The sequence below is a fragment of the Dendrobates tinctorius genome, unplaced genomic scaffold (assembly GCF_039654945.1).
Source record: "Dendrobates tinctorius isolate UK_male_01 unplaced genomic scaffold, ASM3965494v1 ptg000060l, whole genome shotgun sequence".
Classification (NCBI taxonomy): Eukaryota; Metazoa; Chordata; class Amphibia; order Anura; family Dendrobatidae; genus Dendrobates; species Dendrobates tinctorius.
Window position 1 is genome coordinate 57,246,556 of NW_027361728.1, and position 23,058 is coordinate 57,269,613.

The following is a 23,058-nucleotide window of genomic DNA, read 5'->3' on the forward strand; positions in this document are numbered from 1 at the left end:
TTTGCAGCATAATGTAGGGCCCAGTGTGAGAAACCTGGGTCTCCCTCAGAGGTCATGGGTCTTCCAGCAGGACAATGACCCAAAACACACTTCAAAAAGCACTAGAAAATGGTTTGAAAGAAAGCACTGGAGACTTCTAAGGTGGCCAGCAATGAGTCCAGACCTGAATCCCATAGAACACATGTGGAGAGATCTAAAAATGGCAGTTTGGAGAAGGCACCCTTCAAATATCAGGGACCTGGAGCAGTTTGCCAAAGAAGACTGGTCTAAAATTCCAGCAGAGCACTGTAAGAAACTCATTGATGGTTACCGGAAGCGGTTGGTCGCAGTTATTTTGGCTAAAGGTTGTGCAACCAAGTATTAGGCTGAGGGTGCCAATACTTTTGTCTGGCCCATTTTTGTGTGAAATGATCAATGTTTTGCTTTTTGCTTCATTCTCTTTTGTGTTTTTTCATTTAAGACAAATTAAATGAAGATGATAATACCAAAGAATTTGTGATTGCAATCATTTTCAGGAAGAAACTGAGTATTATCTGACAGAATTGCAGGGGTGTCAATACTTTTGGCCACAACTGTATATGCAGTTTACCCTCATAAAGCCGGTGAAAGTTCCGTTTTAATTTGGAAGTAAATAATTCTTAATAATAGACATTCTAAAACATATGCAATGTAAAGGGAATCTGTCCCATCTATTCTCATATTGGGTTCATCTGCACGTAGCATTCTAGCAGCATTCTAAAACCATGCGGCTGCTGCAGGGAAAGCCAAGATGCCAGATAGAAAATAACTTTATTCCTCTCGGCAGACTCCGGCTTTCAGTCATAGAGGAGTAGTGAGCAGCTGCTGTGGTCACGTCCTGGCACTGACTGACAGCAGGCTCAGTACTGATACACTCCTGAGATGGCTGTCAGTTAGTGCAGGCACATGGTTGCAGCCGCTGCTCACTGTGCAATGAGCGGTTACTGAAGCCATGCCTTTATAACTGAAAGCCGGAGGTTGCCACACCTATAGAACACTATTAATATGTAGATTAACCCCATAACTGCAGGTTAATAGCATTTTGGGAAACAACAAGTTCTCTTTAATTAGTTAATAGCAACATTGCAAGTAATCAATCAACCCCAAGAAGATGTCCATTTGGAATGGAGTGGAGGCATTCATCTGCTCTGTTCATTATTTGTGGGACTATTTGAAATAGGCGAGGGAAGATGATAACCTGACATGTTGGGAATACTAATCTTACCATACAGAGGAGTAGTCAACTATCTCCATCAGTCCTATACACTGAATACATTGTAATTGTGCATGAAAGACTAGCTCCCCATTCTAACGCCGTAATTCGGTCGACCGTTCTTATGACTGTTTGTTTTGCTGTGTATTTAAACTGAAATCTGAATATCTCGTGTATTTCAAGACGGTCAAGCATACCATTGTATAACAAAAGCGAACACCGTATATGCTGACTGAAGAGGGATCCACAGTAATTACATTTTACACATTTCCTACTTTACAGGCAATTGTGGCAAGTATTATTAGATCACTCCCAAGTAATAACGTGAGAATTTGTATAATATATTTCGGAACTGCCTTGTAGGTAGAGTAAATCAATGTAGGATGAGTTATTGCTTCAGTTGGGACTAAAAGTGTTAGTGAGAATTTGCATTTACTTGCAATGGTCCTCGAGCTAATCTGACACCTCTGAACTAGTATACGTATGAAGCTAAGATATCCCCTGATGAGGATGTGCAGTGTATGTATAAAGACTATACCACAGCGCACCAATGCTCTGCAAATGGTAAAATGCAGGCAACACTCCACTCCTCAGCGTGTAAACCAAACCCAAGTACCGTATGTCTACACTAAATACCTAGCTGCTGACTTATCATATCATCATGGTATGCAGTGGGGCATCAGCAGACTGCGCAGATCTGATGTGAAATGCAATGCTTTGGGATAAAATGATGTATATGCCTGTACTGTATGGATCTGTTCATCTCTAAGTTTTCATATTTGTTCTTTCAACAATCATTTTCAGAGTTTGGCATTCCCAGATTAAATATACTCATTCTTCATGTTACACATTAAATACCCATGCACATATTTTATACCTTGTGTTGTGTATTCTGCTTGCTATACAAGGCTTGGTGATAAGAACATGCTCTGGGAGGAAAGGGATCTCATTCACTGCTCACTTCCTATGTATACTGCATTTTGATTGTCCACAATAAGGGAGCATACACTCAGGAAATGCCAATTAGGATCAGTGGTTCGCGGCACTGACTGCGGTGCAAAATTGTGCAATATTGGGCTCTGCTGCTAATATTAACACAAGAGAATATGAAATTGGTTTGCACATGCTGTTTCAAATACTCAGTTGTAAATCAAACATTGCTAAATTGTAAATACATTGAAAAATACCGTAAGGCCATTCAGGCCATTTTTGACTACAAAGAAATGTTTTTTATTGGGATTTTATGTGATATACTAACAAAAAGTAGCAATTATTTGTGAAGGGAAAAGGAATGATACATGGTTTTCTAAATGTTTTAAAGTTTTAAAAATATAATTCTTAGTTGCATTTGTATTCAGCACACCCCATGTCAATATTTTGTAGGACTACCTTAGGCTGCAATTACCGTATTTTTGGGACGCACCTAGGTTTTGGAGGAGGACATTAGTAAAAAAAATTGAAGCAAAAAATGTGGTCAATTCTGTACTTAATATCCCCTATCCTGGAAAATATGGTCCCCTCATCTACATCCTGATACACATGGCCCCCTCATCCCTATCCTAGTATGCATCGCTCCCTCATCCCCATCCTCGCATGCATGGCTCCCTAATCCCTATCCTGGTATGCATGGCTCCCTCATCCCTATCCTAGTATGCATGGCTCCCTCATTCCCATCCTCGCATGCATGGCTCCCTAATCCCTATCCTGGTATGCATGGCTCTCTCATCCCTATCCTAGTACGCATGGCTCCCTCAATCCCATTCTGGTATGCATGCCTACTTATCCCTAGCCTGGTATGCATGGTCCCCTCATCCCTATCCGGCTATGCATGGCTCCTCATCCCTATCCTGGTATGCATGGCCTCCTCATTCCTAGCCTGGTATGCATGGCCCCTCATACCTATCCTGGTATGCATGGCCCTCATGCCTATTCTGGTATGCTTGGCTCCCTCATCCCTAGCCTGGTATGCATGGTCCCCTTATCTCTAGCCTGGTAGGCACGGCCCCCTCATATCTATCCTGGCAGGAACGGCCCCCCTCATACTTATCCTGGCAGGAATGATCGCCCTCATCCCTATCCTGGTATGCATGGCCCCCTCATCCATATCCTGGTATGCATGGCCCCCTCATCCCTATCCTGGTATGATTGGCCCCCTCACCCCTATCCTGGTATGCATTGTCCCCTCATCCCCATCCTGGTATGCATGCCTCCTCATCCCTAGCCTGGTATGCATGCCTCCTCATCCCTAGCCTGGTATGCATGGCCCCCTTATCTCTAGCCTGGTAGGCACAGCTCCCTCATACCTATCCTGGTAGGAATGGTCCCCCTCATCCTCATCCTGGCAGGAATGATCGCCCTCATCCCTATCCTAGTATGCAGGGTCACCATCCCTATCCTGGTATGCAGGGTCCCCAGCTCATCATGGTATTCAGGGCCCCATCCCTATCCTGGTATTCAGGGCCCCATCCCTATCCTGGTATTCAGGGCCCCATCCCTATCCTGGTATTCAGGGCCCTATCTTATCCTAGTATGCAGGGTCCCCATTTCAACCTAGTATGCACGATCCCAACCCTATCCTGGTAAGCAGGGACCCCATCTCCATCCTGGTATGCATGGCCCCATCTCACCCTAGTATGCAGGGTTCCCATCTCGACCTAGTATGCATGGCCCCATCCATATCCTGGTATGCAAGGTCCCCATCTTCCTTCTGGTATGCATGTCCCCATCCCTATCCTGGTATGCAGGGCCCCATCCTTAACCTGGTATGCAGGGCCCTATCCTTTACCTGGTATGATGGGCCCTATCCTTAACCTAGTATGATTGGCCCTCATCCCAGTCCTGGTATCCATGGCCCCATCCCTATCCTGGTATGCAGGGCCTCATGGCAGGGACATCATGCGCTGCTTGCAAGCCGAAGGGCAGCTGCCGGAATACTCAAAGCGCTGCACGCTGGAAATGTTTGCAAGCAGAGCAGTGAGTATTCATTGCTCTTCAGTAGCGCGCACAGTGTCACATGGAACGTTCCTGCAGCTGCCAGGCGGTCACGTGTGCTGCTACTTGAATTAAATGAATATTCATCTCTTCCTATGCCCATGGTGAATATTTATTTCTCTTAAAAAATAGGGCCATGCATACCAGGATGCTACAGAAAAATGAATATTCATTGGCCTCCACGCCCATGGACTGCGATGCAATCCTCGCACTAGTTATACAGCCGTCTGTCTGCACCCTAATAGTTGTCCTCTGGACAGATTCTCCCACATCAGCTGTGAATCTCTGCAGCTCCTCCAGGATGACCATGGGCCTCTTTCTCGCTTCTCTAATTAGTGTTCTCCTCGCTTTGGATGTCAGGTAAGGTGAACGGCCATATCTTGCAAGGTTTGCAGTTGTGCCATACAACTTCGATTTTTGGATGATGGTTCCATGAGATGTTCAGACCTTAGGTTACTGTTGTATAACCTAACCCTTCCTTTACTCTACTCCACAACTTTATCCCTGACCTGTCTGGTGTGTTCATTTAATGATGCTGTTTAATTCCTAATGTTCTCAACCTCTGAGGCCTTCACAGAGCAGCTGTAGTTATACTGAGAATAAATTACTCACAAGTTGACTCAATTGACTAATTACGTGACTTCTGGAGGCAGTAATACAAAGGGACACACAATTTTCATATTTATATTTAAAAAAAAAAAATGCTAAAAGCATGTATCATTTCCTTTATACTTTACAAATACGTGTTACTATGTGCTGGTATATTACATACAATCCAGATAAAATACATTAACCGTATATACTCGAATATAAGCAGAGATTTTCAGCCCATTTTTTTGGGCTGAAAGTCCCCCTTTCGGCTTATATTCGAGTCATATACGCCAGGGGGTCGGAGGGGGAGGGGGAGCGGGGGTGTCAGGTCATACTTACCCGTCCTGGCGCCGTCTCTGCAGCCCCCCTGCTTGTCCCACAGTCTCCCTTCCTTCCTTCAGCGGTCACATGGTACCGCTCATTAAACTCATGAATATGCGCATATTCATGAATGTAATGAGCGGTACCACGTGACCGCTGAAGGCAGGAAGGGAGACAGTGGGAGAACGGAGCTGCAGAGACGGCGCCAGGACGGGTAAAGTATAGGCTATATTCACCTGTCCCCCCGCTCCATCGCTGCTTGCTGCTGTCTGATGTGTCCTCTGTCAGTGACATTCAGACAGCAGAAGGCGCGGTGATGTGGTTAGTGCGCGCCGTGCCCTCTGCTGCCTGAACGTCACTGACAGATGATGTGGCAGATTGCGGTAAGCAGCAATGGACGCAGGACAAGTGAAAGTCTCAGGTGCCGGGTCCTGAGCAGGAGAGGTGAGTATGGCATTTTTTTATTTTTATTTGCAGCAGCAGCGGCAGCATATGGAGGCATAATGCATAGAGCATCTTATGGGGGCATAATATATGGGGGCATGATATATGGAGCATCTTATGGGGGCATAATATATGGAGCAGCATATGGGGGCATAATATATGGAGCAGCATATGGGGGCATAATATATGAAGCAGCATATGGGGGCATAATATATGGAGCAGCATATGGGCGGCATAATATATGGAGCAGCATATGGGGGCATAATCTATGGAGCAGCATATGGAGGCATAATCTATGGAGTAGCATATGGGGGCATAATCTATGGAGCAGCATATGGGGGCATAATCCATGGAGCAACATATGGGAGCAGCATATGGAGGCATAATCTATGGATCATCTTATGTGCCAGCATATGGGGGCATAAAATATGGAGCATCTTATGGGGGCATAACCTTTATGGAGCAGCATATGGAGCATATTATTCTATGGAGCATCTTATGGGGCCATTATTAACCTTTGTGCAGCATTATATGGGGTGTATTTTGTATGGAGCATCTTATGGGGTCCATCATGAACTGTATGGAGCATTATATGGGGCTCCTGATTCAATATGGCTATTCAAAAACATTTATCCTACTGATGTCTCAATTAATTTTACTTTCATTGGTATCTATTTTTATTTTTGAAATTTACCAGTAGCTGCTGCATTTTCCACCCTAGGCTTTTACTCGAGTTTTTCCAGTTTTTTTGTGGCAAAATTAGGGGTCGGCTTATACTCGAGTATGTATGGTAAGTTTATGGGTGTAACGTGAAAAAATGTTAAAAAGTTCACAGGATATACTTTCTCAAGGCACAGTATAAGTATATGCAAAACAGGATGAGGCCTCAATGTTGCTTTCCTGCTAGTAGCTAGTTACGGTTATAACATCCCCGAAAATCAGACGCACAAAGGAAGCCCATACAAAATGCAACATTCAATAGCTAATTCTGGCATATTTTTCTAAAACATAGTGATAAGCTGCTGCAAGAATGTACAGTTTTCAAAGATTTCAAATACAGACATCAATCACAACACTGAGGATACATTTTTGCCACTCATTTACCGTATCAGCCACATCTACACTAACCCTAATCATGTATACTATAAAGTTATGACAATAGGACAATTCCAGATGTACAGGAAACTTTATGGAAAAACAGAATTACTCAGACTGACATCAGGTTCAGGAACAGACAGTGAGTCATGATTTCCTCCTGGCCTGGTGACTTAATGATCATTTACATGCCAACTACCATACAGCAATTGCTCACCTGATAGGAATTACTGCAGATGTGCTACACCCTTTTCATCTAAAAATCTTCAGGAAGCCTCCTCATCCCTTCTTTGCCCACAGACAATAATGATGCCCATATACCTTATAAAGCTGAACAAGCTATCTCGCCTGACTCCCCAAATACACATGAACATTTGGATTAGCCAAGCATTCATGCATTTTCTGTGGGGAGGAGGGGAGCAAGTCTCTGCCAGACACTTCTCCCCCACTCATCTCCCTGGAGAACAAAAGGATCAGGTGTTTAAATTCAAACTACCCGATACATCTCCCCAACGTCATTCATCATACACCGAGTGCACAATTATTAGGCAGTTTGTATTTTTGATAATTTTAATATGGAACAACAATACTGCTGTCGGTCAAAATCCAAAAGGTTCAAAAACCTGAAACCTGGATATTTAAGAAAGTAAAAGTGAGGTTTTGTCTTTCTTCAGAGAATATCTATGTAAGCAGAATAATTGGGCAACTAAATGAAAAACTCAATTTTTCCCATCTCAATGGTTTTCATCTGTTACAGTGATAATAATAACCAAACAACTCAAAGTATAAAAATACATTTCTGACATTTAAAAAAAGTATCAAGACCAATATAGCCCCCCTTCTTTTTCAGTAAGTGATAAGCTGTCCATGTAAGGAGTTTTAAAGATCAGCTTTTTGGACAGCACCAACCACAGCGTCGCAGACTCTGGTCAGAGGGGAGACTGTTTCCCTTCACCATAAATCTCTTGTATAAGAAGAGCCTAAAAATTCTCTATAGCATTTAAGTCAGGTGCGGAAGGGACAATGTCATTATTCTTTCATCTTTAAGGCCCTGACTGGCAGCCAGGCAGTGGAGTCTTCGATGCTGTGATGGAACACTATACTGCATAAAAATGGTTGTTTTCTTGAAAAATGCAGATTTTTTCCTGCATCTTCAGGAAGAAAGTGTCTTCTAAAAAGCTAGCAGTAGGTTTGGGAGTTGATATTAAAGAAGTTGTGCACTAATTGGACAACTCCTTGTCATACCTCACTCTTGGCCCCGATTAAATAAAACAGCTTATACTCACCTCCCAGTGCCATTCCGGTGGTGTCGGCACATGCTATCCCGATGGTCTCCCATGCTGTTGCTGTGACACATGACCTTGGCGCCCATTCAGCGCTGGTGTCACTGTCTCCAACTTCATACAAACTGAACATGAAGAGGAAATGAGAGATCAGCTGCAGCCCTGGTTTACTCTTCATGTTCAATTTGTAGGAAGGTGGGGACAGTGACAAGAAGGTCCAACTAGCAGATATTTAATAATACCAGCCCACAGCAGTACTCCACCTTCCATCTTGCTGGCATCTGAGTCGAAGTAGAGGTCTGTGACCATTACTGATCCAGCCACGGGTCCATCCATCTTGTTTGTCAAGTCACTCATCAGTCCATAAAATCTTTGAAAAATCTGTCTTCAGATATTTCTGGGCCCAGTTTCACCTTCTGTGTCTTGTTAAGTGGTGGTCGGTTTCAACTCAACTTAAGGCCCTGTCACACTAAGCAAAATCGCTAGCGAAATCGCTGCTGAGTCACTAGAACTGTGACGTTATAGCGATCTTACCAGCGAGATCGCGGTGTGTGACAGTGACCAGCGACCAGCCCCCCTGCCGGGTATCGCTGATCGTGCCAGAAATGTCTGGACATTTCTTTGTTCGCTCATGTCCCGCTGAGTCGCTTGTATCGTCACGTTTGACACCTAGCCTAACGACCTCGTTAGCGACTCAGAAGCAAAACAAGGTGGGGATTAGCGTTCCCGACATCATTACAAAGGTCGCTATGACACGCTAGATTGTTGCTCCGTTGTTGGGTAGATTAGACTGTCTGACATCTCAATAGCGACCACATAGCGATGCGGCAATGATCCCTGTCGTGTCGTATCGCTGTTGGGATCGTTATAGCGTCGCTAGGTGTGACGGTACCTTTACCTTGGCCATGTATCTGAGCACTGAACACCTCGTATTTCTGGGCTACCCAGGGAGGCTGCAATTCTGGAGTATCACAGTACTGGACAATAATGGCTTTCTGGTCACTTCACGTTTGAGTGTTCTCAAATTTTTGGTAGTTTATGTTTGTCTTTTTTTTTTTCCCCAACATGTTTTTTGCGACTCTGATGACTAGTTGGAACAAAACTTTTGATGGCTCTGTGATCACACCCCAATAGATTGCAAACTTGCAAGCAGGGCTTTTACTTCTCTTGGTATCTGTTAAATTGTGTGTTTATTCCTTTATGTATTTATTGTCTGTACAAGTACTCGCTGAAATGTAAAGTGCTGTGAAATATGTTGGCGCTATAGAAACAAAAACCAGTATTATTATTAATATCATAGCAATTTCAAAAGTGCTGCTTCCCTCTGTAAGCCTTGGACCAATTTTTGACTTTTCAGAGTGCCTTAAGTCTTTTTTTGGCCCATTTTGCTTGAGAAAAACAAGCTGCCTAATAATTCTGCACACCTTGATAAAGAGTGTTGATATCCTGAGACCACACCGCCCTTATTGCCCAAATACCTGTACATATCACCTGATCTGCTTCATCCAATAAGCATTCAAGTTTATATAGCTTGGAGTTGGAAAATCTACATAAATAATGATGATATGCTCAAAATACCCTCTTGCTTCATAATTCTGCACTCAGTGTAGAAGAGTTAGGAGGCCCCAATACTCATCAGATGCCTTAATTTCTGATCACGTTGAGGATCACAGTTAAATTCAGACAACTATTACAGATCAAGTCATTCCATACCTGTTCCATATCTAATCTAAGGTTGTGTTATTAAAAAAGTATTCAATTACTTATCATAAATTGTGCATTAAAGGACAATATTTCCAAAAAACTCAATTGGATTCAGCAGAGAATATCGCTGTATGTACACACACTTTTAAGGCTATGCTAGAGAAAGTTCCTGCCGTATAAGCCAAATGCATCAACAGTGTGTTATGCGCCTATATGTCAGTATGTTTTTTTTTATTTCACCACTGGAGTGTATTTGCGACATATCCCACTGTATGACTACATAGTTAGAAGCATTTCAGCCTTCCTTGGAGGTATAAATGGGGAGAAAGAGCCTAATCTGTAAACTATACTTTCATTAAACACAAAACAAAACTTCACCATGTGAATCTGGCCCGACAGCTCTGCTGAGTTGTTCATGTCCTAGAATAGAAGCAGTCACGCTCGCTGGAATTCATGCATGCTTGGAATATATTTTTACTAACTTTCATGCAGGAATTACCTTAGAAACGAATTTCTAAAAGACCTTTTAGAGAAATGGCTTTTTTCTTGCCACTCTGAATTAATAGGACGCAGAAGAGGTTCACAATAACAGTAAATTTGACCAGGGGTGCCCAAACTAGATGGGTCCTAGTTGGGGGACATATATACAGTGCCTTGCGAAAGTATTCGGCCTCCTGGAACTTTTCAACCTTTTCCCACATATCATGCATGCTTCAAACATAAAGATACCAAATGTAAATTTTTGGTGAAGAATCAACAAGTGGGACACAATTGTGAAGTTGAACGGAATTTATTGGTTATTTTACATTTTTGTGGAAATTCAAAAACTGAAAAGTGGGGCGTGCAATATTATTCGGCCCCTTTACTTTCAGTGCAGCAAACTCACTCTAGAAGTTCATTGTGGATCTCTGAATGATCCAATGTTGTCCTAAATGACTAATGATGATAAATATAATCCACCTGTGTGTAATCAAGTCTCCGTATAAATGCACCTGCTCTGTGATAGTCTCAGGGTTCTGTTTGATGCACAGAGAGCATCATGAAGACCAAGGAACCCAACAGGCAGGTCCGAGATACTGTTGTGGAGAAGTTTAAAGCCGGATTTGGATACAAAATGATTTCCAAAACTTTAAACATCCCAAGGAGCACTGTGCAAGCGATCATATTGAAATGGAAGGAGTATCATACCATTGCAAATATACCAAGACCCGGCCGTCCCTCTAAACTTTCATCCTAAACAAGGAGAAGACTGATCAGAGATGCAGCCAAGAAGTCTATAATCACTCTGGATGAACTGCAGAGATCTACAGCTGAGGTGGGACAGTCTGTCCATAGGACAACAATCAGTCGTACACTGCACAAATCTGGAATTTAAGGAAGAGTGGCAAGAAGAAAGCCATTTCTCAAAGATATCCATAAAAAGTGTTATTTAAAGTTTGCAACAAGCCACCTGGGAGACACACCAAACATGTGGAAGAAGGTGCTCTGGTCAGATGGAACCAAAATCGAACTTTTTGGCAACAATGCCAAATGATATGTTTGGCGTAAAAGCAACACAGCTCATCACCCTAAACACACCATCCCCACTGTCAAACATGGTGGTGGCAGCATCATGGTTTGGGCCTGCTTTTCTTCAGCAGGGACAGGGAAGCCCTGACCAAAATTACTAATGACCTACTTACATCCAAATCAAATGGACAATACTCTATACTCCTGCTTCTAGACCTGTCCTCTGCATTCGACACATTTGACCACTGCCTCCTACTACAGATCCTCTCCTCCTTCGACATCAAAGGCCTTGCCCTATCCTGGATCTCCTCATACCTTTCCAATCGCACATTCAGCGTCTCCCACTCCCACACCACCTCCTCATCACACCCTCTCTCTGTTGGAGTCCCCCAAGGCTCTGTTTTAGGACCCCTACTCTTCTCAATCTATACACTTGGTCTGGGGCAACTCATAGTCCCACGGATTCCAGTACCACCTTTTTGCTGATGACACTCAGATCTACCTCTCTGGTCCAGATGTCACCTCTCTGCTGTCCAGAATCCCAGAGTGTCAGCCCCTCCTTCTTCTCCTCTCGCATCCTCAAGCTCAATGTGGACAAATCTGAACTCATCATCTTTCCTCCATCTCACAGATCTTCCTTACCCGACCTAGCTACAACAATTAATGACATCACACTTTCCCCAGTACCGGAAGTCCGCTGCCTCAGAGTAACCTTCGACTCTGCCCTGTCCTTCAAACCGCACATCCAAGCTCTTTCTACCTCCTGTCGCCTCCAGCTCAAAAATATTTCCAGAATCCGTCCTTTCCTCAACCCTCAATCTACTAAAATGCTTGGGCATGCTCTCATCATCTCCCACCTCGACTACTGCAACATGCTTTTCTGTGGTCTCCCTGCTAACACCCTCGCACCTCTCCAGTCCATCCTTAACTCTGCCGCCCGACTAATTCATCTCTCTCCTCGCTACTCCTCCGCTTCTCCCCTCTGCAAATCTCTTCAATGGCTCCCACTCCCTCAGCGTATCAAGTTCAAATTACTAATACTGACCTACAAGGCCATCTATAACCTGTCTCCCCCATATGTCTCTGAACTAATCTCCCGATACCTTCCCTCACGTAATCTCCGGTCCTCCCAAGACCTCCTTCTCTCCTCCACACTTATTCGCTCCTCACCCAACCGCCTCCAAGACTTCTCCTGAATAGCCACTATTCTCTGGAATTCTTTGCTCCCACAAGTCCGACTATCAACCACATTTGGATCCTTCAGACGGAACCTGAAAACTCACCTCAAGAAAGTCTACAGCCTGCAATGACACCGCTACCTCCTTCTCTCTCACCACTACCGGTTATATCACCTTAACCAACACCGGAACTGCTGCAACCCACCAACCTACTGTCTCCTTCCCCACCATCCTGTAGAATGTAAGCCCGAAAGGGCTGGGTCCTTTCCCCTCTGTATCAGTCTGTCATTGTTATTTTGTTTACTGTAAGTGATATCTGTAATTTGTATGTAACCCCTTCTCATGTACAGCACCATGGAATCAATGGTGCTATATAAATAAATAATAATAATCTACCACTCAAGACAAGACCCAATGTGCAAGCTGTGCAAAGAAACCTCAGAAACAGTCCAACACATAGTGGCAGGAAGGAAAATGCGAACAGGAACAGCGTATACCGAATGCCACAACGAAGTAGCAGGAATTGTATACAGGAACATCTGCACAGCATATGGGCTAAGTCTCCCTAAGTCTAGGTGGGAGACCCCAGAGAAAGTGGCGGAGAATGAAACGGAAAAAATCCTGTGGGACTTCAAGATTCAGTTGGAAAAGCAGGTGTTGGCTAACCAACCAGACATTGTCATAGTACACAAGGATCAGAAGACAGCAGTGATAGATGTGGCAGTGCTAAGTGCGGGCAACATCAGAAAGAAGGAATATGAGAAGCTGGAGAAATACTAGGGCCTCAAAGGAGAACTGGAGAAGATGTGGAAGGTGAAGGCAACAGTGATTCCAGTGGTGATAGGAGCACTTGGAGCAGTGACCCCTAAGTTGGAAAAATGGCTACAAAAGATCCCAGGAGCAACATCTGAGCTCTCTGTCGGGAAAAGCGCAATGCTCGGAACAACTAAGATCCTTCGCAGAACCCTCATACTCTCAGACCTCTGGTAGAGGACCCGAGAATGAGAAAGGACAACAAATACCACCCCCAGTGGGGAGTGAGAAGGAAATATATATATATGTATATATATACATATATATATATATATATATATATATATATATATACACACACACATACATACATACATATGGTTACCATCCTGATACATAATCAGGAGACAAGCGTTGCACGCTTCCGAACGTTTCACCGCCACCTGCGGTTTTGTGAAAACGTGCGTCGAGGAAGAGGTCCAGCGCCTGCGCACTGCAGTACTCTGCTTTGCCCTCAACAGGGCAGAGCAGTGCGCCTGCGCCGGAGCCACGACGGGAAGCAAAGAAGAGGACATCATCGCTAGAAGATGGGAGGCGCCGGACTGGACCGCAACACCCTCCGGACCCGAACCGAACCCGGACCGCCCCTGGGTGAGTATAATATAACTCGTTTTTCTTCTCTTTCAGGTTACATCGGGGGCTTATCTACAGCATTCTGTAATGCTGTAGATAAGCCACTGATGGTGGTGGCCGCATCTTATATACCAAAAAATAGGTGACAGATTCCCTTTAAGAGGCGCCACGAACCAAACACTATGAAGACCAAGGAGATCTCCAAACAAGTCAGGGACAAAGTTGCTGAGAAGGACAAGTTCGGGTTGGGTTATAAAAAGATATCCCAATCTCTGATGGTCCCCCAGAGCACCATCAAATCCATCATCAAATAGAAAGAACAAAATACAACTTGCCAAGAGAAGGCTGCCCACCAAAACTCTCAGTCCGGGCAAGGAAAGCATTAATCAGAGAGGCAGCACAGAGACCAAAGGTAATCCTGAAGGAGCTGCAGAGATCCCAACAAAGACTGGAGTATCTGTCCATACGACAACAATAAGCTGTACACTCCATAGAGGTGGCCTTTATGGAAGAGTGGGCAGAAAAAAAGCCTTTAATTGCACACAAAACTTGTAAGGCTCATTTTGAGTTTGCCAAAAGACATGTGGGAGACTCCAGAAATGTATGGAGGACGGTGCTGTAGTCAGATGAGGTCAAAATTGATCTTTTTGGCCATCAAGGTAAACACTATGTCTGGCACCAAACCAACACAGCTCATCACCCTAAGAACACCACCTTCACAGTGAAACATGGTTGTAGCAGCATCATGACTGTGGGGATGTTTTTCGGCAGCAGGGACAGGGAAAATGGTCTGAGTCAAGGGGAAGATGGATGGTGTGAAATACAAGGAGATTCTTGAGCAAAACCTGTTTCAATCTGCCAGTGATTTGAGACTGGGACGGAGGTTCACCTTAAAACAAGACAATGGCCCAAAGCATATTGCTAAAGCAACACTCGAATGGTTTAAGGGGAAACGTGTAAATATTTTGGAGTGGCCTAGTCAAAGGTCAGACCTTAGTCCAATTGCAAATCTGTGGTCAGACTTGAATATTGCTGTTCACCAGAAGAAACCATCTAACTTGAAGGAGCTGGAGCAGTTTTGCCTTGAAGAATGGGCAAAAATTTCAGTGGCAAGATGTGGAAAGCTCACAGAGATTTATGCAAAGTGACTTGCAGTGGTAACTTCTACAAAAGGAGGCTCTAAAAAGTACTGACTTTATGGGGGTGAATAGTTATGCACACTGAAGTTTTCAGCTATTTTGTCCTATTTGTTGTTTGCTTCACGATAAAAAGAAAACCTAATGTTCACAGTTGGCATGCTCTTTTCATGATATACATGAACCTAAAACAAAAAAAGTGAATTTCTACGACGTAAGGCAGCAAAACATGAAAAATGCAAAGGGGTGAATACTTTTTGCAAGCCACTGTATAACCTAGACGACAGCAGAGGACAGTCTCCTAGTAAGTGAGCTGTAGTAAACAAAAGTCTTAGTATCGCAAGGACAGCTGAAAATTTTAATAAGCAATACATTGCAAAATTAGTTGTTTTTATGGCCATTATCTGATAACATCCATCAATAAAGATGGAAATAACTCTTTAAAAATACACTGTGCATATAGCCCTTTGAAATTTACATTTAAAGAAAGGTATCAGTTGCAGGTTTTAGAGGTATACAGTTAAAATCCGCCATTGTCTGGATAATTAGAAACAATTTCTAGCTATACCACAAATAGGTAACACAAGACAGAATGATAGAATTATGTACAGTCATACTGCGTTTCAAAGTCAAATAATAGTTTTAAAAAATTGGGTGGAGAATACCTTCCATAAAACAGAACAAATATGCACTGAATGTGCTCATAGAAGCACAGGAAATGCACGGGGAAAGTCTTTATTCTAGGCTGCACTGGTGAGTGATGCAGACATAATGAAAATCTATTGTGCGGGGTTTAACTGGAAAAGATACAATGGGAGAGGACAGATGTAGACATTTCCCATCTCGCCATTTTATGGAGGCACAGCTTACCTACAAAAGACATTCTACAAGAATAAGGAATACGATATTATAAGAAAGAGCACAATAAATCTGGAAGGATAGAGGAAACCGTTATTTCTGGCTACTCGATAGTTCTACAGTAGACACTTTATAGACTGATACAGTTTATGTTTGTCCTATTTTTGCCTTTTTTTTGGAGGAAAATTATAATAATGAACACATGTAATTACACTAATTAGAGCTATGAAATTTGTTTCCATTGTTTTGTCATTTTAGGGACGGGTTATTGGTGGTAGTTAGACACACAAGACTGGAATTATTTACGACTGCTACTTGGGCGGGTAAGGCCACTCAACCATAAATGCTTGATCTAATATGTTGCTGTGTTTAATTAAGACATTAAATGATGCAATCAGGAGAACTATCCAGAATAGGTTTGAGCGATAAATCCCAGTCTTGGTTTTTACTACTTCTCAATAAAGAAAATGATGAAGTTATAAACTCTAGCGAGCCTTAGCAAATTGCCTTTATCATATGAAATTAAGCTTGTTTTTAATGGAGTCATTATTTAAAAAGTAGTAACAATTATATAAGAATCACCATCTTGTTACATTTTGTGTTCATATTTAAAGGGAACCTGTTGTCCCCAAATCCTATTAACCTGTAGATATAGGGTTAATCTGCAGGTCAATAGTGTTACAATACTGCCCAGCGGGAGAAAAGACACCCGGAAGACACTGGCTTTCAGTGATAGAGGAGTGCCGGAGCGCTTTCAGTAACCACTCAGTGCACAATAAACCACTCAATAAGCACGCTGAGGAACTTTGCAAACTGGCTCTGATGCGCAACTGTGCAGAAAGTGTTGTCAAAGTGTTGGGGCGTGCGGTGACTGAAGCCACTCTGTTCACACAACTATGAAAGCAGCTCACGGGAGGAATAAAGTTTATTTCATCCTTAACCCCTTCACGACCTTTGACATAATTTTATGCCATGGTCATGAAAGGATTCATGACCTATGACATACACTTATGTGAATCTCAGGTCACCATGCCTTTAGACATGGTGATCGGAGGAAGGTGCCTCCCATTTCTGACAGTAGGGCACCACGACCTGTCGCCACAGGACATTTATGATACCCCCACTACTATGATCACTGTTCTTGGCTGTTCAATTTTGCCAGTCACAGCGATTTCAATGTTTTGGCAACTGAAATTGTCATAATCATTGATGTTCAGCTATGATTGGTGCTATAACATGATGCAGTGGTGCTAGGAGACTGCAGCATCAGCACTGATTGGTGAGATCAGACGTCTGATCGCACCAATCAGTGAGAAGAAGTGCAGTCTGACCTCTCAGTGAGTGCTCTGCACCGCCTCATTGCAGCTTGTGCAAAGCGGTCACTGTGTTGTTCTGCTACGTATCTGCTGGGCCTTTGGTGCCACAGATGATTTTAGCCTGTGCCACTACTTCTGCTCCTGACTGAAGAGCTAAAGAACACAAGATCAGAAGACCTTCCTAACCTCTTCTTGGCCCCTGCTTTTTTGACAGCCCATCCCAATCCCTCTCTTCCCCCTTTTCCTCTTTCCCTATCCCCTTTCCCCAACCCCTCTTCTGCCACTAAGCACTGATCAGTACTTCCTCGCTTGATTTTTGGCAGTTTTACTTCTTTTCCACCACCTACGTGTGTGCGCCCTGCAGCCGCCGAGTGCTGATTAGTGACTCACATCACATGCTTGCTTTTGACTTAGGACTTTTTTTTACCCTGTCCATTTTTCCCCCCCTTTGCACCACCTCCGTGCGTGTATCCTGCAACCACTGAGCTGCTGCTGATCAGTGATAAACATCACTGATTGGCATCCAGGCTCACTTCTGGCCCTGTTCATTCCCCCCTTCACCTGTGTGCATGTGTCTTGCAGCCTTTCAGCCACTGTTCAGCGACGCACATCACTGATCGGCATTCATGCTTACTTTTGACTTAGGATTTTTTTCCCTGTCCATTTTTTCTCGTCTTTGCACCACCTCCATGCCACATCACTGATTGGCATCCGCGTTTTTTTTTTTCAAAAAGTGTAAAAAAGAAAAGAATCAAATAATAATAATTTAGATTAGTTGATAGGGCTAAATTAGGGATAGTAAAAATATACTGTAGTAATCAGCTTATACTACAGTATTTTTTACTAAAATATAATCAGAATTAGTGCTAGATAGTAAAGTGTAAAAAAAAGAATAAAATAAAAATAATTTAGATTAGTTGTTAGGGCTAGATTAGGTAATCCACGGTAGAAATATACTGTAGCAATTCTCTTCTACTACAGTATTATGTATTAAAATGATCAAAATTAGCGCCAGATAGTTGCGGGTGCTCAGTAATTGTTTTTACTCTTGTCTGTTTAGTATGTTTTTTTGTTTTACCAAATTTTAATATTCTTCTAGATTATTTTCTTCTATTTATTTTTATTTTCTTTCTTCTATTCTAAATGTAATTTATTTTCTTGATAACTGGACCACCATAGATGCTGTAGAAATGATGACGTTTTGACTGACCTTGTGCTTCACATGGGAATAGTGAAGGAGGAAGAAGTTTGGCAATATTGGAGTGTTGATGTTTTATATAGCACTCCAGCTTTCTGCATGTCTATAACCCGAAAACGAGATGACCCCCGAGATGACCGTAACTTTGACCACCTTTTTAAAATTCAGCTGGTCATTGATCACATCAGTAACAAATTTGCTGAGGTGCACATTCCCCAATTGGTCTTTTGTACAGACAAGTGCCTAATAAACTTCAAGGGTAGGCTTTAATTCCAGCAATACCTGCCTAGTAAAAGGGGCAAATACGAAATTAAACTGTATAACCTGTGTAAGAGTACCTCAAGGTACACCTACAGATTTAGGGTTTATGAAGGGAAGAACACCCTGATTCAACCCCTTGAATGCCCCCCTGTCCTTGGAGTGAGTGGGAAAATCGTGTGGGATTTGGTGCACCCACTGCTGGATCAGGGTTATCACCTCTACGTAGGTAACATCTACATCAGCAGTCCCACTCTTCAAATCGCTCTCTGCCAACGCTACTGCAGCATGCGGTACTGTGTGCAAACCCCAGACAGGACACCCTAGGACGCTAATTGGGCAGCTGCTCAGAAAAGGTGAGAGCAGAGCCCAATGTAGTGACAACATGCTGGTGGTCAAATATAAGGACAAGAATGTCCTTTTCTTGACCACAATACATGGTAATAGTAGCACCCCCAATGCTGTGCAAGGTACACAGGTACCCAAGTTAGACTGTGTCCAGGGGTACAATAAGAACATCGGGGGTGTTGATCTGTCTAATTAAGACCTCCAACCCTACAGTAAGGCATGGTAGAAAAAAAGCTGCCCATGCACATCGCACAGATGGCAATGTACAATGCTTACGTGCTATAACTACGTGCAGACCGGAACATCCCTTCAGGTTCAGGAGGTAGTGATTAGAGACGATATTGGAAATTTTGTTGGAAAAATGAGAAATTGCTGATCAACTTAACTTAATTTTATAAGATTTGATGTGGAATTTTTAAAAAAATTAATTTTTTACCACTAAAATATATTATTAAATATGTTATATAGTACTATTCCCTCCCCAGGAAGAAGCTATACGCGAAAAGTGCTTCCGGGACTTTCTATTGCCACTCAGGTCATTTACCCAGCCCTGCCTTATTCTATTAGCGCTTTATTTGTGTATCCAATGCGGTGTCAGTATTTAATCTGGCTTTTTAAATGCTTCTTTTGTACTTTATCTGACTGCATTGATCACTTCAAATGCTTTAAACTACTTTATATTTTTTTACGTCCTTTTTGTAATTTAATAAAAGTTGGTTCATAAAATATGTTAGCTGCAATTTTTTATTTTCACAAAGGGTAATTGATGTAATAGGACCCCATATCTCGTTAAATAATTTGTCCTGAACCCATCACTACCCCATATGTTGCCAGAAACTACAGTTTGGTTACACAGCAGGGCTTAAAGGGAAGCAGTCACCAGTTTTGCCATATATCAACTAAAACTATCACCTTAATCAGTGCCTGTGCTGCATTTCATAAATGGTTATATAAGCCCCGATTCACCTTGTATACCCCTGAAAACCTTTCTGAAGTACTCCCACACTGTATGTTATTCCTGTCTGTCCAGTCTGAGGGGAGTCCATTCTGTGCACTCCATCCCTCCTGCCCACTGCTGCTCGCCGTCCTCCTCTCTTGATTGACGTGGATGATGCCTTCTACGTCATCCACATTGATGGGCGAAATCTTGCGCCTGCCTATGGGAAGTGCATTATACTGTATGGAGGCCTATGGGGAGTGCATTATACTATACAGGCCTATAGGGAGTGCATTATACTATACAGGCCTATGAGGGTGCTTTGTGCTTTATACCATATAGAGTCTGCCTATGGGGGGTGCTTTATACTATAGAGTTTGCCTATGGGAACTGTGTTATAATATAGAGTCTGTCTATGGGGGTGCATTATACTATATAGAGGCTGCCTATGGGGGGTGCATTATACTGTATACAGTCTGCCTATGGGGAGTGCATTATAATGTATAGTCTATATATTGAGGTGCATTATACCATATGGAGGCCTATAAGAGTATAAGGAGTGTATTATACTGTAAATAGACTGCCTATGGGGGGTGCATTTTACTATATATAATCTGCCTATGGGGTGCATTATACTAAATAGTGTACCTATGGGGAGTGCATTATTCTACACTGTATAGTCTGCCTACGGGGTGTGCATTATACTATATAGTCTGCCTATGGGGAGTGCATTATACTATATAGAGTCTGACTATGGGGTGTGCATTATAATGTATAGAGAGTAACTCTGGGGGTGCATTATACAATATGAAAGCCTATAGGGAATGTATTATACTATATAGAGTCTGCTGATGAGGGTGCATTATACTGTATAAAGTCTGCCTGTGAGAATGCATTATGCTATATAGAGTCTGCCTATGGGGAGTGCATTATACTATATAGAGTCTGCTTATGGGGAGTGCATAATACTATATAGAGGCCTATGGGGGTGCTTTATACTATATACAGGCATATGGGAAGTGCATTATACTATAGAATGTGGGCCTATGAGGAGTGCATTATACTATATGGCGACCTATTGGGAATGCATTAAACTATATAGAGACCTATGGGGAGTGCATTATACTATATCTCATAGATTGTAAGCTTGCGAGCAAGGACCTCATTCCTTTTGGTATCTGTTGATCTAAGTGGTTATTTTTATGCTTACTGTCTATTGTCTGTACAAGTCCCCTCAAAACTGTAAAGTGCTGCGGAATATGTTGGCGCTATATAAAAAATATAATTATTATTATTATATGCAGGCCTATTGGGAGAGCATTATACTATATAGAGCATTATACTATATAGAGCATTATACTATATCGAGGATCTGGTGCATTATACTATATGGAGGCTATTTAGGGGGGGCCATCTTGCAGTGTGGGGATTACAGTGAGGGGCCATCATGCAGTGTGGGAGATAATGTGGTGTCTTTGTACAGTGTGCGGGCCATCATAGAGTGTTGAAGCCATCAGTTTGAGGGCTACTAAGGGGTCAGCATACTGTGTGGGGGGTGCTATACAGTGAGGAGACATTATACTATGAATAAGAGAGCATCAAACTGTGTAGCGGGGAGTTGTTCGGGGGGGAGACTTGGGACATTATTAAATGTCAAGTAGGCACTTATTATAGGGGAACTCAGGTTATTCTGACTGTCAAAGGGGCTCATAAAGGGCATTATTACTTTTTGGGGACAAAATGCAGACACTGTTTTCTAGGAAACTTGCACCCAGCATTAGTATATTCAGAAGGGTTGTTTTACCATTTAGAGGGCACACAGTACCACACAGTAGGTGCAGTGATAGGGACACATACGGCAGCAGTGGCTCAGCATTGGGGTATCAGCAAGATGAGGAGTTTCTGCAGGTTGCGATAGATGGGGACGGTATAGGAAATGTGAACAAATGTGTCTTTGTTGTAATCTCTGCAGCAAAGTCCTATCTGGAAACGTTGTCGTGTTGGTCTGGGCCAGATGGAAAAGACGGGATAAGTGAATGACTCCACCAGAAAGAACGTCATATGCAAGTCCCTATCTGTAACTGTACTGTAATCTATTACATGTTCTGCAGGACTGGTATCTACCACTATATGGTCACCATATGGTGGTAATAGTAGTGTGGGTCTTTGTATGGAGATTTTTTTTATAGTAACAGCCCGGTCATCTTCTGAGGTTCCTCTATACCTACAATTAGGGTGTTCCATCATAGCTGTAATCAGGGTTACCTGGCTATGGGCCCACTCAGAAGTTTCGCCCCCCCCCCCAACCAAAACCCTAGCTACGCCTCTGCCCCCAGTGAAACCATTCACTATAATGAGGTATATTGAAACACTTAGGACTCATTCTGTCCCCTTACCCGGTAGGGCCTTGTCATTTAGGCATATACAGAAGTATGATAATCTACACTTCTGCAGACGGATATGATGGAAACCAATGGAACAAAGGCCACAAGTAGTCCCATGTGAATGGTTCCATCGAAAGTTTCGTCTAAATCACATTTCCTGAAAAGTAAAAGATAAATGTAAACCTAGCTTTATGCTGATTTTTGGAGGCAGAATGTACAAAAACAGCAGTTGACCAATTTTTATATACCGTACTTATTTTAAGCCGCTCATTGTGTGGTATAAGTGATCAGACATCTGTTTTCTTCAGGTCAGTGTGAATACTTTGATTACAGTTTTATGTATATCTTTTTATATATGCTTTCCTATTGTTACACAATAAACTATTTTCTATAAACAATTTGTTTTTCATTGCAACATTCCTGGAGCTATAGCTTTATTTTTTCGACTGACAGCTGTATGACTATGAGGGCTTGTTTTTTTGTGGAATGAGGTAAAGCGTTTTGTTTATTTTCTTTTTATCGATGGAGTGGCGCCTCTAACATAACCCCCTGCCCCTGGTCTTATACTCACCTTCTGGCATCTTCACCTTGTTTCAGGACACTGCACGGATGCCACGGCACCATCTCATGACCGCAACTTCTGACTGGTCGGAAGTCAGAAGTTACTTCATAAGCTCTCAATGCAAGTCTATGAGAGCAAGAACGAGGCCAGAACGCGGCTCTCACATTGGAGTGATCCAGCAGGTCACAAACTTCTGGAGACTAACGGGAGCGGCGGTGATAGAAGATGAAGACAGTAACAGATGAATACAATAGAATGGGCAGGGGCCCTTACATTAATAGCACCATTCCAGCAGTACAATAAAAAAAATACATTCTGGAGTGGTGCG

The 23,058-nt window shown here is 42.8% G+C and overlaps 1 protein-coding gene and 1 long non-coding RNA gene across 6 annotated transcripts in view; one reads left to right on the top strand and one right to left on the bottom strand.

Annotated features, from left to right (window-relative positions):
- Positions 1–23,058, bottom strand: part of SCHIP1 (schwannomin interacting protein 1) — a 789,639-nt gene that overhangs the window by 56,346 nt on the left and 710,235 nt on the right. The window lies entirely within an intron of this gene.
- LOC141092631 (uncharacterized) lies at positions 15,573–21,819 on the top strand. The gene is made up of 3 exons (XR_012232859.1): positions 15,573–15,622; positions 15,986–16,050; positions 21,757–21,819. It is a non-coding gene; the product is annotated as an uncharacterized lncRNA (long non-coding RNA).